Below are 14914 nucleotides of genomic sequence, written 5' to 3' on the forward strand. Positions count from 1 at the left end.
TCTGTATTATTATCATTCCCTGTTTGTTTCCCATTTTTCTGGACTCCTTTGTGGTTCTTAATTGTTAACATTTTCCAAACAAACTCATTAACACAGCTACATGATAGTTTCTCCAAAGTAGAGTACCCATATTGATACTCTGAGAGATTTAATAAGACCAGTCTGTATTAGAAAAGTGAGTAAAAAGTTTACAATAATCTGTCTGAGATATAGCATGAGTTTTATAATGAAAGGCTCTACACATATATAGTTCCATATCAAACAATCACATTATGGTCAGAACAACCCAGGGGACATGTCACTCCTAAATCCTGTATTTTATTTGGAATATTGGTTCTTTCTCAAACATGAGTTTTTTGACATGGGGTTCCACTTTATCTCAGGGTAATTATAGATCTATCAAACAGTCTGCCACATTTATGTGCTTTAATGTTTCATTGTATAAAAAACATTTTTTCCATAGTTTTAATTGCCATGTAAGTGGTACCATACAGATTAAAATGTAACCCATCCCTAACAAACATTCTCCAGTCATAAATGCATTATTCTCAGTAAGTAAAAAGCTTGTGTTAACTGTCTTAACCAAACGTTAAAGTGCATTCAAGTATGTATTTATTTTTTTAGTAAGCCTTCAAAGACAAGAAGTTAAAGAATCCATTACAAAAGCCCTTTAAAGTTCAAAGTGGTAATCAATAACAAGTTCAAAAACAGTGTGTGAACTAGTACAGCAATTTCCCCATGAAAACAGCTCTGGCTACAGTGTCCTATTAAGCTGCTGTATCCAATAAAATATGGGTGAATCATTAGTATAGCTATTTTATAAACTATATAAATATAAACTAAAACTGAAATGGCAGATACTCAAGCAGTCAGTCATTGAAGTGCAGGTTTTACAGTGCTTACAGTCCTGAGATATAGGCTATCAATCCCAGGAAGCAATCAACCATAAAAAAAGAAAAGTATATATTACTTACATCTTGAAAAAGACATGGGAGAGCACACAAGTTAATAATAAAACTACAAGCCAACCTCTCTTAAACAGACCAAACTGCTCACAGGACTGTAGAAATAGTATGCATTATGAATTCAGTGATACTAGGCTCGAATTGTATAACTGGAGACAGAAGCCACTGCTTGTCTACCTACTGTGGTAAACAAAGATAAGCCTGGAGATAATAAATTATAAATATGAATATATATATATATATATATATATATATATATATATATATATATATATATATATATATATATATATATATATATATATATTAATATATATATTAATAATAAACACCAGTCACAAGCACTTTAAGTGAATTAATAAATGTTAAGCAATAATGCAAACAGTGCTGAATCAGATTAAATATGCAGATAGTGTGCAAGGACTATCCAAAACAACAGTTAGTTACACAGACAGGAATATTTAAAGAAAACTTCTACTTACGTTAGCAGATAAAAGGCAGCAGTCGTCTAAGATCCTAACTTTTGCACTGTTCACACTTATTTTTAGATACAAGGAAGTTGTCATCTGAATATCATCAGCAAGATCAAGTCTTTTGATTTCATATTCATATATATATATATATATATATATATATATATATATATATATATATATTAAGCAAGCAATAATGCCTAACAAGGTGAGTGTAGCACTGTAAATAACACCCGCTCAGGGGTGTTATGAGGAGCAATGTGACAGACAGAAAGGGCTTCTGCACCCCTGGAAGGTCATTATTTACACAGTAACACACACCCTGGATGGCATTAGTGCATTAAGAGAATGGGCTGTCTGTAAAATTGTTTTTTACTTACTTTTTTTTTTTATTACTATATATTTTTTTATATTTTTTATTTAAAATAGTTCCTCCGCTTAATGTTTCAAACTTGCTGTAGTATATATAAATGGTGTTTGAGGAAGCATTTTATATCCAAATATATAATATTAAAAAATATATATCCAGATATTTACTTGTATTTTTTCATCCCTTACTACTAAAATGTGTGGTTTGGTGGCAGTCATTGGGGATTGAATTCTGAGTTTCAGACTTTTTCCTTTAGAAAATTCATGCTAACACAAATCCTGTTATTTAAGCAACTTTGTAATTTTTTTAAGAGCAATATTTAAAATATTTTCGGTTTTGAACTTTGTTCCCCTTTATTTTGGGTTTTATCCAGATTTCTTGAGCTAAGAGGTTGAGAGGTATGCAATCCTTTTTACTGCTACTGCCAGTGGTTGATTGATCTCACTCTGCCTCTCTTTCACACACACTCTCTCTCTCACACACACACACACACACACACACTTGCAATTCAGAAAATGCATGCTAACACAAATCCTATTATTCAACAACTTTGTGAATTATTACAGAGATGTTTAAAATATATTGCTATTTTGAGCTTCCCCCCTTTATTTTAGGCTTTGTCCAGATATCTTAAGAGGTCAAGAGGTAAGCAAACCTATTAACTGCAGCTGTCAGTGCTCAATCGCCTTCACTCTTCACACTCACTCGCGCACACAGACACATACAATTCCCCTTTTTCTGCATGCAAGCATGCATACACTCACACACTTTTTTCTGATTCATTTGTTTTTTATACTTGCTAAGCAAAAGTGCTGCTTAGTAAGTGTAAAATAACGGCTTGATTGATTTTAGTCTCACTCACGTGCACACATACACTCACCCACACACAGACATAAACATATACACACTTTACTTTTTTACATTAGCTAAACAGCAAAATTGTAAAATAATGTCAGCTGTAAGGTTGCTTTCAGTCTGAGTTCCACGGCAACTTGATATGCTGCCATGACGTGGTGGATTCATTTTTCAGCAGGCATTACCTGTAGATTAACACCCTGCTGGACAATATTTGCTCTCCAATCAGTGTGGCGATATACAGGTTGTCCATTCTCTAATTACCCTTATCATTCCAGTCCATAATCTAGGATCATTAGACTGTATCATCTTACATTACCACCCAATACAGGTATAATTACGTCACATCAGCATCTTTTCCCAGAAAGAGAAACAATGGACTAAGCATCTGCTAAAAGTTTGCATATTAATGTCTCCATTCAGCTGAAAACTCTAGAGAGCTGCTCCCTTTGAAGTACAATTTACTTTATTTTTTTGACTTGTTAGCTTCCTGAGCATCCCTTCTATTATTTTATTCTATAATATTAATTATGTATTTCCTAAGGTACGTTTTACATTTCAAATATATTTCTTGCATTACAAATATCAAGCTACATGCATTTTTCTTCCTTTAATGTTTTTCATAGTTATAAGTCACAAGGTTACATACATTTTGTGGATTAAAACAGAGTTCTAATGCATTTTTCCTTTCTTTTTACAGACTGCTGGCACCTTTGTAAACTGTATCCTATTTTAAATTAACTTTCTCTAATCTGGCATCACAGTGATGCACAGAGAGATGTGGAGAGAACTATCCAAATAGTAGACAATCATATGAGAAAGAGCTGTAGCAAAAGCTATAAGAATTATCATCTCACAGTATTGCTACATAGGAATGTCCCATTGCAGGGACTCTGTTTCTCTGCAGTTAAAGTTTTCAGTGGCAGAAGGTCAAAAAGCAAATCACCCCCTTCAATTACTTTAGAGATGCTCAAAAATAAAATATAGAAAATGTGGAGGAAAATTAGCAAAAGCGCAGCTATTGTGAGAGACCAATAGATTTGCATGTTGGACAGAGTAAGAATACAAAGCCCATGTGAAAGTTGACATCTTGAAGCTGACCTAGTTGTCAAAATTCTAAACGAATGTCCTATGTTATTTGTGGGGAAGATGAAAAGCTGCATATGAGCAATTATAGGCATCCATTAAGATAGTTACACTAAATAATGTTGAAGAAAATTTACCAGAAATGTCCCAATGAACATCTGGACAAAGACACAAAAATAGGGACATATTATAAGAATTGCTCTTATGAATATAGAAATTTGCTAGAGTAACATTTGTTTTGACATATATTTCTGAAAGATTTGAAATCTGAAACTCAAATATATGTCATTATTTAGTGACTTTAGTCCTCAGATCATTCCAGTGATTTGCCAGAAAACCACAAATTTTATGAGGAACAGAACAAAAATATGAGCCAAACAATCTGGACAGTTGAGAGGTATAACACACACACACACACACACACACACACACACACACACACACACACACACACACACACACACACACACACACACACACACATCTTGCCATATTTTTGATACAGTGATATGTTCTTAGCCCACACAAACACACATACATACATGCATTTGTGCTGCTGCACCTTGCAGTGGTTTTGGACTGGTATAGGAAGTTCTCTCTTATTCTGTCTTGGGCTGGCTACTGAGAGATGTACCCTGAATTGTTACCTTTATGTCTACTGGCTGGTTCAATGGCACCCTGGCCTCATTTATACACCAGTATTGTGAGCATCACAGAGTGGCAACCTGTCTTGGCACCCAATATGATGGCCTCCAGTAGATGTGGAGAAAAATAAACAGTAAAGATCTTGGAGCAATTTTATTATTAGCCCTTTCACACAGGGTTTAGATAATGCTAGGGACTACAGAATATTAACAAAATACCGGTTACTGCTAACAGTATAGCAGTGCATGTAGTAGGGAACGTTTAGAGGCTGTAAGGTAAAGCTATTCTAGAGATGTTTTGTTAGGGTATTGCAGGAAAACTGATAATGTACTGGGAGAGGAGACACTGTGCCACTCCTAGATGGTCACTGTAGAAGATACTGTACTTGCATTTTAATATGAATTTATATCCTGAAGTTTTGGGGGCATGGCTGAACATGATCTCTTGGATCAGAGCTCTTACCCACATCTATCCATCCATCCTCACCCCCTTTTGGACCAGGGTAACCCAGAAGCTTGAAAACTACTGAGAGAGTAGGGCTGTATCTTAAATTGGTAATAAAATTCCCCTGCACTAATGTGAGAGATCAAAGACTAGAGCAAAAGGGGAGGAGAGACAAATGAAGGTTACTGTTGCAGTGTTCCTGACATATGGGTGATTCCCAGAGCTGTAGGAGGAAGGAAGGGTGGTTAACTATAGAGAAGAGTTGCCCAGCAGTCCAGACAGGACTGACATAGCAAAGGCTGTCCTGGATCAGGAGAAAGCATCAATTTTGTAGTGTTTGGTAAAGGTGTGTACAGAGGACTGAGTGGGTGCCTGAAAAATAGACCTGGAGTTCGTTAATTTGTGAAAAGCTCCTGGGAAAGTGACTGCCCTAGTGGAATGTGCCTTAGGGCAGGAAGGTAAAGCCTTACCATGGTTTGAGTAACAGAAGGAAATAGTTTTTGAAATCTTGGCTGCAATAGTTTGTTTGGAGGCTGTTTGCCCCAGCTTAGGGCTCATAAAGGATATAGACAGACGGTCGGTCTTTCTGAGTGATTTACATTTGTCCAGATTAAATTTGAGTCACCTATGGCTGTCTAGAGAATGTACGATCCTCCCTGTTTTGGGGAGTGGGGAAGAAGGTGGGAAGATGAGAAGCTTGACTGAGAGAGAGCTCATTCACTACTTTAGGCATGAAGGATGGATTAGCCTTGAGAGTCTCACGGTTTCTTTGAAAAATAAGAAAGGGGGAATGGCCATAACAGCTTGTAGCTCAGAAACCCTCCTGGCAGAGGTGAGGCCAAGAGAAGGATAGTTTTCCCAAGTACAGAATTCCAGAGAAGTGGAAGAAGCTGCTTCAAAGGAAGGCAGAGTAAGCTTTCTAGCACAACATTAAGATACCAGGAGGAGAGATTGGTTTATTTGGGGGGGGGTCAAAACTCTCCAAGGAAAAGCTTTACCTCTTGCCTGACCATAAATGGAGGGCTAAGAGGGAGGCAGGCATAGATATCAGACAAATGAGCTTGTGTAGACAAGGCTGAGCCTGATCAGAGAAGCTCTCAGAAGTATTGCAGTACCTTTTGGACCTATGCTAAGAGCAGATTATGATTATGTTTGCATCACCTGTGGGAAAACCTCTTCCACTTAGCCATGTAAGATTTTTCTGGTAGTAAGTCTCCTAGTCTGTTGTAGGACTTGAGCACCCTCTGCAGATAAGTGTCTTTGAGGGATTAAAATCATATCCATAGGGTTTGGCTGAGGAATGGAAATTTTGAGTGAAGCAGCAATACTTTTTGCTGAGTGATCAGGTCTGGCTGCAGAGGAATCCTCCTGTAATTTCCTTTTACTGTGTGAAATAGCAGGGGGGGACCAGTGTTGCCTTAGCCAAAATGGAGCCAGTAAGAGGAGTTTGAGTGTCTTCTTTTGTGCCTTTTGGAAGGAGTGGCAGAGGAGAGAAGGGATAGAGGAACTTCCCTGTTCACTGGAAAGAGAAGACCTATGTCCTCCAGGCTGTGAGACAAAGGTCCCTTACACAGAACTGGGAAAGCTGATGGTTGCTTGGGGAAGCAAAGAGATTTATCTGAGGAGTGCCAGACTGAAGTGTGATGTTGTTGAAGACCTCTATGTTCAAGGTACACTCTTGAGAGACCTCCATGGAATGACTTAAGCAGTCTGCTAGTACATTGTCCTGAGAGGGGATGTATGTGGCAGTGTATGTGAGGTGCATTTGCTCATTGTGGGGTATATTTGGTGGCTGCAAGGTCAAGCTATTCTAGAGGGTTTTGATAATCTGTTTGGTAAAATTCCAAGCCTTCTGTGCTAACCTGAAAAGTTGGTAAGACCTGGCACCTCCCTATTTGATTATGTAACACATGATTGTGGTGGTGTGTATGTACACTTGTAGTGGTTCTGGTCTCCAAGGTGGGAAAAAATCTGAAGAGCTTGCAGAAAAGCCCTCATTTATTTTAGGTTTATGTGTTCATTCAGGAAGTGGAGTTGCCATTTCTCCTGCACTTGGTGTGATTCTGTCTTTGCCTCTCACGCCTCATCTGAGGTGTCTGTGTGAACCTGTTGAAGAGAAGTAGGAGGTGCGAAAGGTAATCCTGGATTGAGAATGACTTACTCCTTCTACTACATAAGCTCTTTCTTGAGACAAGGGAGGAGAGAAGTCAGGGTGTCTAATGGGCAGCAGTGCTGGGACCACACAGACTTCAGGTGCCATTGGAATTTCCACATATGGAGCCTGGCCACGGAGAATACAGGCACAGTGGCTGCCATGATCCAAAAAGTCCTTAACATCTTCCTTGTCGAGAAATGTATTGCATAGGAGAGGTCCTGGAAGTAAACAGACAGGGTAAGAACCTCATCCTAGGGCAGGAAGGCATGCATTTTCTTTGCGTCCAGCCAGCATCCCACAAACACCAGATCCCGTGTAGGAACCACGTGTGATTTTACTTTGTAATTTATAGTGAAATCCAGGCCTGCAAGAAAATGGAGGGTAAACTGAGGATGCTGAAGAAGAATCTCTGGGGAAAGAACCTGGATCATAAAATTGCCCAGGAAAATTTGAATTCTTGAGTGTGGCAGAAAGCTACCACAGGCGCTAGGCACTTTGTAAATACTCTTTGGGCTGTGGAGGGACCAAAAGGCAGAGTAGTAAATTGAAAATCTGAGGAGCCAGAGAAAAACCTGAGGAATATCCTGCAAGAGGGTTGAATGGGAACGTGTAGTTAGGTGTCCTTGAGATGTAATGACACTAAGAAAGCCTGTGGGAGGGCGAAAGGTAGAAGAGTCTGAAGAGAGTGCATTTTGAAGGATGGTACCTTCAGGTAAGTGTTCAAAATGGACAGGTCTAGGATGGGTCTCCACTGTCCTTTCTTGCTTGGGACTAGAAAAATCCTGGAATAAAACATTTTTCCCATGAATTCTTTTGGCACTTGCTCAATGGTACCCTGATTCGAGAGGTCTTGAATAATGGGAGTCACAGGGGATAGTTAGTTTTGAGGAGGTAGTGGCATGCCTCTCAGATGGGGAATATTTTCCTAGGACATGGCATAGCCTTCCTTGATGATGATGAGGACCCACTTGTCTGTGGTAATGGTGTCCCACCTGGCCAGAATGAGTGACAGACTTTGAGAAAGAGAGGTAATGGTGCTGTGGACAAGGGGGAGGGATGCTGCAGGGGTAGTTACAGGTTTTTACCTCCAAAGGGTGGCCTCCCAGCTGGAGGTTCCCTTTGGGATTTTTCAGAGAAATATTTCTTGGCGATTTTATTTGTTTCTGGACTGTACTCTGGTCCCTTCTAATGAAAGAGGTAGATTTAGCTGGATAGTCCCTGTGGTATCTAGGAACAGGGGAGAGTAGGACCAGTATGCAGTCTTTCATGGTCTTACCTTGGTTTTGGAGAGTTTTGAATAGACTAGCTGCCTGAGGGTCAAACAGTAGTTTTTGTCCAAGGGTGAGTCTAGAATTTTAGAATTAAAATCTTCAGGGATAGGCTGACTGTGAAGTTATGCATATCTTTAGATAACAGACTCATGGCAGCTGCCCTAGAAAAAGCATCCACTGCATTGCAACTACAATGAGTGTTGTGTCTGGCAGTCTGAGAGGGCACCAAAGGAAAATCTGTCTCTGTTGCTTAGAGTCTGCTGTAGGCGGATCCAAGATAACTTTGTTTACTTAGCTAAGAAAATAAATCAAGTACTTTTTGGTTTGGGTCTGGTAATTTTCCTTAACAGCAAGGGTAGCAGTGGTGTAAACCTTCCCCCATCTATCCATAGCCCTACTATATTTATCAGTATGTAGGGCATTAGCACTGGGCAGAAACTTTGAGGGCTTATCTGAAGAGAGAGAGACAGCAGAAGGGTCTGACACAGGGTTCTTATACAGATATTTAAGGTCATCAGAGACATTGTAAAATGTGTCTGGTCTCTTAGGAGCTGGTGGTTGAGAATTAGTTGCAGAAGAACTGGATTGAAAGGCATCCAAGAAAGCCTCAGGGAAAGGTGGGCCTGGAGAAGGGGCAGGGGTACCCATCTCCAAAAGGGTGTAGTACCTCTTTTGAACATCAGTGATCTGCATGGATTGCCAATCAGAATGTTTCATCATGTTCTATATAGCCTCCACAAAAGAGGCCTCCTCTACAGGGCAATTAGGTGTGTGGGGAGTCACTTTCATTGGAATAGATTTGTCCTGGAGAATGCAGCTGAGAGGATGGTCCAGAGAAGGCTCAGTCATAGTTCTGCTCCTCATCAGAAGAAGAGGAAACCAGAGTAGGTATAAGAGGAGTAGCCTGTGGTTGTGGAGACACAAAGGAGTAAGGCTTCAAAGACATAATGGCTTTGAACAACTCTTGTAAAAAGTCCATTTACTCTTTTTCTTCAGCTGCTGAGGGGGGAGGCCACATGCTTAGTCCTCTTTTTTTATTTAGGTGTGACACCACCTGGATGAGTTGAAGAGGTTCAGAACCATGTTAGGGTGCCTGGGATTTCTTTCCTAACTAGGATTTGAGGGACACTGTGCGCTATTTGTGAAATGATACTTGGTTCCTTGGATGTAGCGCAGTTCGCAAGGCCTCAGTAGCCATAGCAGCCTCCAACAGGGTCTCAGTAACAAGCAACTGAGTAGTAGCCTGATGTACCATGGGTTCTGAAATGTCAGTGGATATGTCAGAGTGAGAAACATTTGACTGCTGATCCATTCAAGAACTCTTAAGTTTTTTCTTTGGCATCAGAGGGATGTCCAATAAAGCAGAGTCAGCCATCTTGGATTGAGCCAAAATTTTTAAAATGCTGATTCTCAAGAAAGGTGTTGAGAGAAGAAAACTGTTTGTCATTTTTGCATTTAAGTTACCTGTAACACATTGCATTTAAGTTACCTGGCACTTGCTCACTAAAGCGATTATATAAGTCAGCACTAAAAAATTAAAAGCACTACACCCTCACAAACTCCCCTTGAGTACCTTGTTCCCCATTGGCCCTTTTTTCAATTATAAAGGAATTCACAATACTATTCTAGCATGTCCAAAGGTCAGTTGTCAATCTCCTCTCCAGTCCAGCTGGTGAATCTGGGAATCTTGAGGCAATGTTACAACTGCCTCATGTACACAGACAACCATCTCCTCCTCCCAACAAATTCCAACACATGTGAGAGATGCAACCATATAGCCAAACTGGAGGCTAAGCTCTCTCAACTCAGTACTGGCGCAACCAGTCAGGAGGAGAAGGAAACCACACTCACTACAATTCCAGTCTCACATAGACCTACCATGACAGCAAACCAAACACATAAACACACAAAAACATACTCGGAGGCTCTAAATAAAAATCTGCCTAAGCAGCAGAGACCTCCAAAGCAGACACCCAAGCAACTGCTACCCCAAAACAAAACACATGCAACACATAACTCACAAAGCCAGTGTGCTGAACAGTCACAGCCCTTAAGGCTAAACAACAAACCTGATACACTTGTAATAGGTGACTCTATAGTCAGGCACACTGACTTCCCGCTCACCAGGCTGAACAAGGAGAAGGTCACGGTGAGCTGCCTGTCTGGCGCTAGGATCCGCCACATAACACAAGCACTCAGGTCACTCCAAGGCAAGTACAAATATGACTCAGTCATTGTCCATGCTGGTGTGAATGACCTGAGACGTACCTCTCTGGACTACATGAAAAGAGACATAGAGGAGCTCTCTGAGCATGTAGCCCAGGCTGGTATGACCCTGACCTTGAGTAGCATCTTACCCTCACCAAGAATGATGCCACAATATGAAGACAAGATGATCAATTTCAACAATTGGCTTAAGTATTGGTGTCATTCAAAGGGGATTCAATGCCTGTCAGCCTGGGATGACATGCTCGACAAGCCACAATGCTTCGCTAGGGATGGCCTGCACCTGTCACCCCTGGGCTTTCGGATATTGGCAAAGGCTCTTGTTACCCCCATAGTGCCTTTTTTAGGCAAGGCTCAAAAGACAAACCCACCTCCATAGGTATCACAAGGGATAAGAAACTAAGAGTAATGCTACTCAACGCCAGAAGTCTAAACCTCAAGATGCACGCACTCGAAACTCTCCTTAGCATGGAGAACATCGATATCTATGCAGTAACAGAAACCTGGTTCAAGGCTCCCGAGAGCACCCCAGCACTACCAGGTTATACCTCATACCATGCTTTTCGGCCCCAAAACTTGGACGAACCACAAAAGGAGGGGGGGAGTATCAATATTCGTCAAAGATACCCACACCTCCAGGTTGGTGGCACAGCATGAAGCATCAGAGACTATCCATGTGCAACTAACAGTGGGTAAAACTGCCTTCCAGTTTATAGCCTGCTACAGACCACCCTCCCAAATGCAGGAACCCCACTCGGCCTTCCTGAGAACACTGGAAAATATGAAGGTCTCTCCAAACACCATTATATTGGGTGACTTCAACTACCCAAACATAGACTGGGAGCATTACTCTAGCTCCAACACCCTAGCCCAAAGGTTCCTAGAATTTATAAACTCAAATGCTATGGAACAACTTGTTACCCTCCCACAAGAGGGAAAACATACTGGACCTGATCATCACCAACATGGGGACTCTATGCTCCAGACCAGAAGTGTATCCCTCACTGGTAAGATCAGACCATAAACTAATCTCACTGGATATTCACATCCTGACCCCACCCCCTGCCCAGAAAACCACAGTGAAAATCTTCTCTAAAGCAAATTTCACACTCCTCAAAACCGAGGTGGAATCCTTCCAAGCCCCCGGGCCTGTGGAAAATATGGCCCAGACCGCAGAATCCTTTATAAAAGCATTCTATGAACACCTTCAGGAATGCATGGATCATGCAATCCCAAATAAAACCAAGACCAATCCTCCAAAGGCAGATGTCCTGTCTGGTGGACCCCAGCCATAAACAAACTATACAACAGAAGGAGGAAGCTACTACATGATAGAGTAAAATCCCAAAAAGGGAAGGCATCTCTGATCAGTATTAGCAAAAAACTATGGGCTCTCAAAAAATCGTCTAAGGCCAGCTTCGAGAGAAAAATTGCACAGGACACTAAGGATAATCACATGGCTTTCTTTAGTTATGTTAGGAACCTGGGTGGGAATTCCCAGATATGCTCAGAATTAGTCCAAAATGACAAAAAAATAAACCGAACCCACAGACATTGCCAACATCCTAGCTGACAGGTTCAGCGCAAACGTCTCCCCCCCCCTCCCCACCAAAAGGGAAAATATCTATCCCAGCAGAGTTCTGCCCCCTGACATCTCAGATGCTCAGGTAAGAGCCGCCCTCTCCAAAGCAAAAAACACAGCATCAATGGGACCAGACGGTGTCCCGGGCTGCATCCTACATGAACTCCAAGAAAAGCTAAACCCAAACATAAAGCTACTGTTCAAACTCAGCCTTACTACAGGATATGTACCCAAAGAGTGGCGTACAGCAACAGTGGTCCCTCTCCACAAAGGTGGTGCCTCAACGGATCCTGGAAACTATCACCCCATAAGCCTGACTAGCTTGGTCTGCAAAGCTATGGAAAGGATCATCATAGACCTCATAAATAAAGATATTGGGGACCTACAGACACTGGATCCTACCCAGTTCGGGTTTAAGGGCGCAGATCCTGCCTCTTAAACCTGGTCAATTTCTTTGAAACAGCCACCAAGGCCATTGACGAGGGGAAGGTGGTCCACACAGCCTACCTGGACCTTGCAAAAGCCTTCAATACAATACCCCACTTGGGCATTATAGATAAGCTCACCAGCTTAAATATAAACCCCTATGTCATTAGATGGGTTGCAAACTGGCTCAAGGACAGAACCCACATGGTTAAAATTGCTGGAGCCATGTCAGACTCCAAACCTGTTACAAGTGGCATCCCACAAGGCTCAGTCCTGGGACCTCTCTTGTTTGGTATATATTTCTCGGAGGTACAGGCCAACATGGAAGGACTGTGGCTGACCAAGTTCTCAGATGACTACAAACTGGGTGCCATAATCGACTCTCCAGCTAACACAAGCATCCTCCAAAAGGGCCTCATAGAAACAGGCAACTGGTGCCAGAGCCATGGCCTCAAGCTAAATGCCAAAAAGTGTATTGTCATCCCCTTTGGCAAAAACAAAGTGCCCACAAATAACCACATAGGTGGTAATCCATTAAGTACAGAAGAAGTAATTAGGGACCTGGGGACCCATGTTGATAGCAATCTCTCATTTGACAACCACATGGCCAAAGTGGTTAGAAAAACATTTTATATAGCCCACCTAATCATGAAGAGATTCACATCTAGATCAGGGGAGGTCATCGTGCCTCTACTCATCCCTCATCAGGCCCATAATTGAGTACAATGCCCCTTTTGTGATGTACCTTACCAGACACCTGCAGCAACTGGAAAGACCCCAAAAGTACCTCACCAAGAGGATCAAAGGGCTCAAACAGATGCCATATGCTGCCCGGTTAAAGAAACTCCAGCTCTACTCAGTGGCATACCGCCTGCTCAGAGGCGATCTGTACCTGACGTATAAAGCCATGTCCAACCCCCGGAATTAATGGACATGCTGAACCTCAGAAAATCCAAATCCCATCGAGCTACGTGCTCGAGAGACGTGAACCTCAGCACTGAAATAAATAGGACATGCTGGAGGGACAGATTCATAACCCAGAGGCTCCCTTCACTCTGGAATAAAATCCCAGTCCAGGTTAGGCAGAGTCCCTCATTGACTCTCTTCAAGAGGAATCTTGATGAGTGGATGGGAGATCGTAGGTTTACCCCGGGTATCACTTCTGTGTCACTGTTAGACAGAGGCACAGTATACTAACCTCGAAAAAGGACATAGCAAAATTAATTTAAAATGGGTGGCGAAAGCCAAACACTCTGGCTAGGCTTATAAATGCCCTAGGGCAGATAGCCTAGTATGAACCTATGAACTTAAACCTAGGGTCTTTCAAATGAACAATTATCAGAGCAAGATCTGTGATTGTATTTCAGGCCTATGCAAAAAAGACACTCAGTATGCAGGTCCTTGTATGGAATCTGCCAACTGCACTCACACTTGCCCCTCCTAGCTGACATCTACAAATTTAACAAAATATCAGAAGGTAAAAAGGAAGTTTCCTCAGCAGGGCACTTATATGGATAAAAGAACTGAGCAAAGGTACCAATGACCAAACAGTCAACAGTCCGACAGGTGCATGACCTCCATTCGGGCTGGCAGTGAGGTAGTCTGGGGATCCATACTCATATGTCCATCTTTATACCCCAATGCATGCAAGATGAAGTCATGCATTGGATGTTCTACCAAAGGGAAGGTAAAGCTTTGTGACAATCCATATGTCAGGAACACTGCAACAGTGATTTCAGTCAGGATATCTGTAGTGACAGTGTAGGGACACTTAGTGCAGAGAACTGAGTAGATTTGTGTATTTTCAGCTTCATGATACATGCATTCTTAGAAGTATTGTAACAGAGCTGATTATAAAATGCTTGGAGTTACTGCATTCCTGAATAGCGTTAACACAGTGATTTCCAAGCAGGGGTGATCTATAGAATTCTCAGAGTTATGTGATTCCCAATGTCACTATAAGAAATAGTATAACAACTTTATTCAGTAATTTGCTCATAACCCATTTAATCAATTTCAGAGTGATACGGAAACATTTGGTAGGCCCAAGGCAAATGAACTAATTCTGAGCAGGGCACCAGTCCATTGCAGGACACACACACATACAGACACACAAATCTGCAAATATTGGCAGTTTGAAGGCTCTTCAACTGCTACCATTTGTATCAGTGATTAAAAAAATTGTTGTTACAGGAGAACCTGCTTTGAGGAGACAGTTAATTACTGTAGTCACAATGTTTCTCAGTACAGACAACTTTATGCTTTGTTGTAGAAATCCTGAACATCAGATCTCATTCCAGGCTTTTCCACCATCAGCCACAAGCAGGGGTGTAGCCAGAGATTTACATTTTGTACTCATCTCAAATGTTGCTGCTTTCAGTACCCACTTGTCAGTGTAGAAATGTACTCACCCCTC

Source organism: Protopterus annectens, chromosome 15.part0 (genome assembly GCF_019279795.1).
Source record: "Protopterus annectens isolate FY-2018-M chromosome 15.part0, PAN1.0, whole genome shotgun sequence".
Lineage (NCBI taxonomy): Eukaryota > Metazoa > Chordata > Ceratodontiformes > Protopteridae > Protopterus > Protopterus annectens.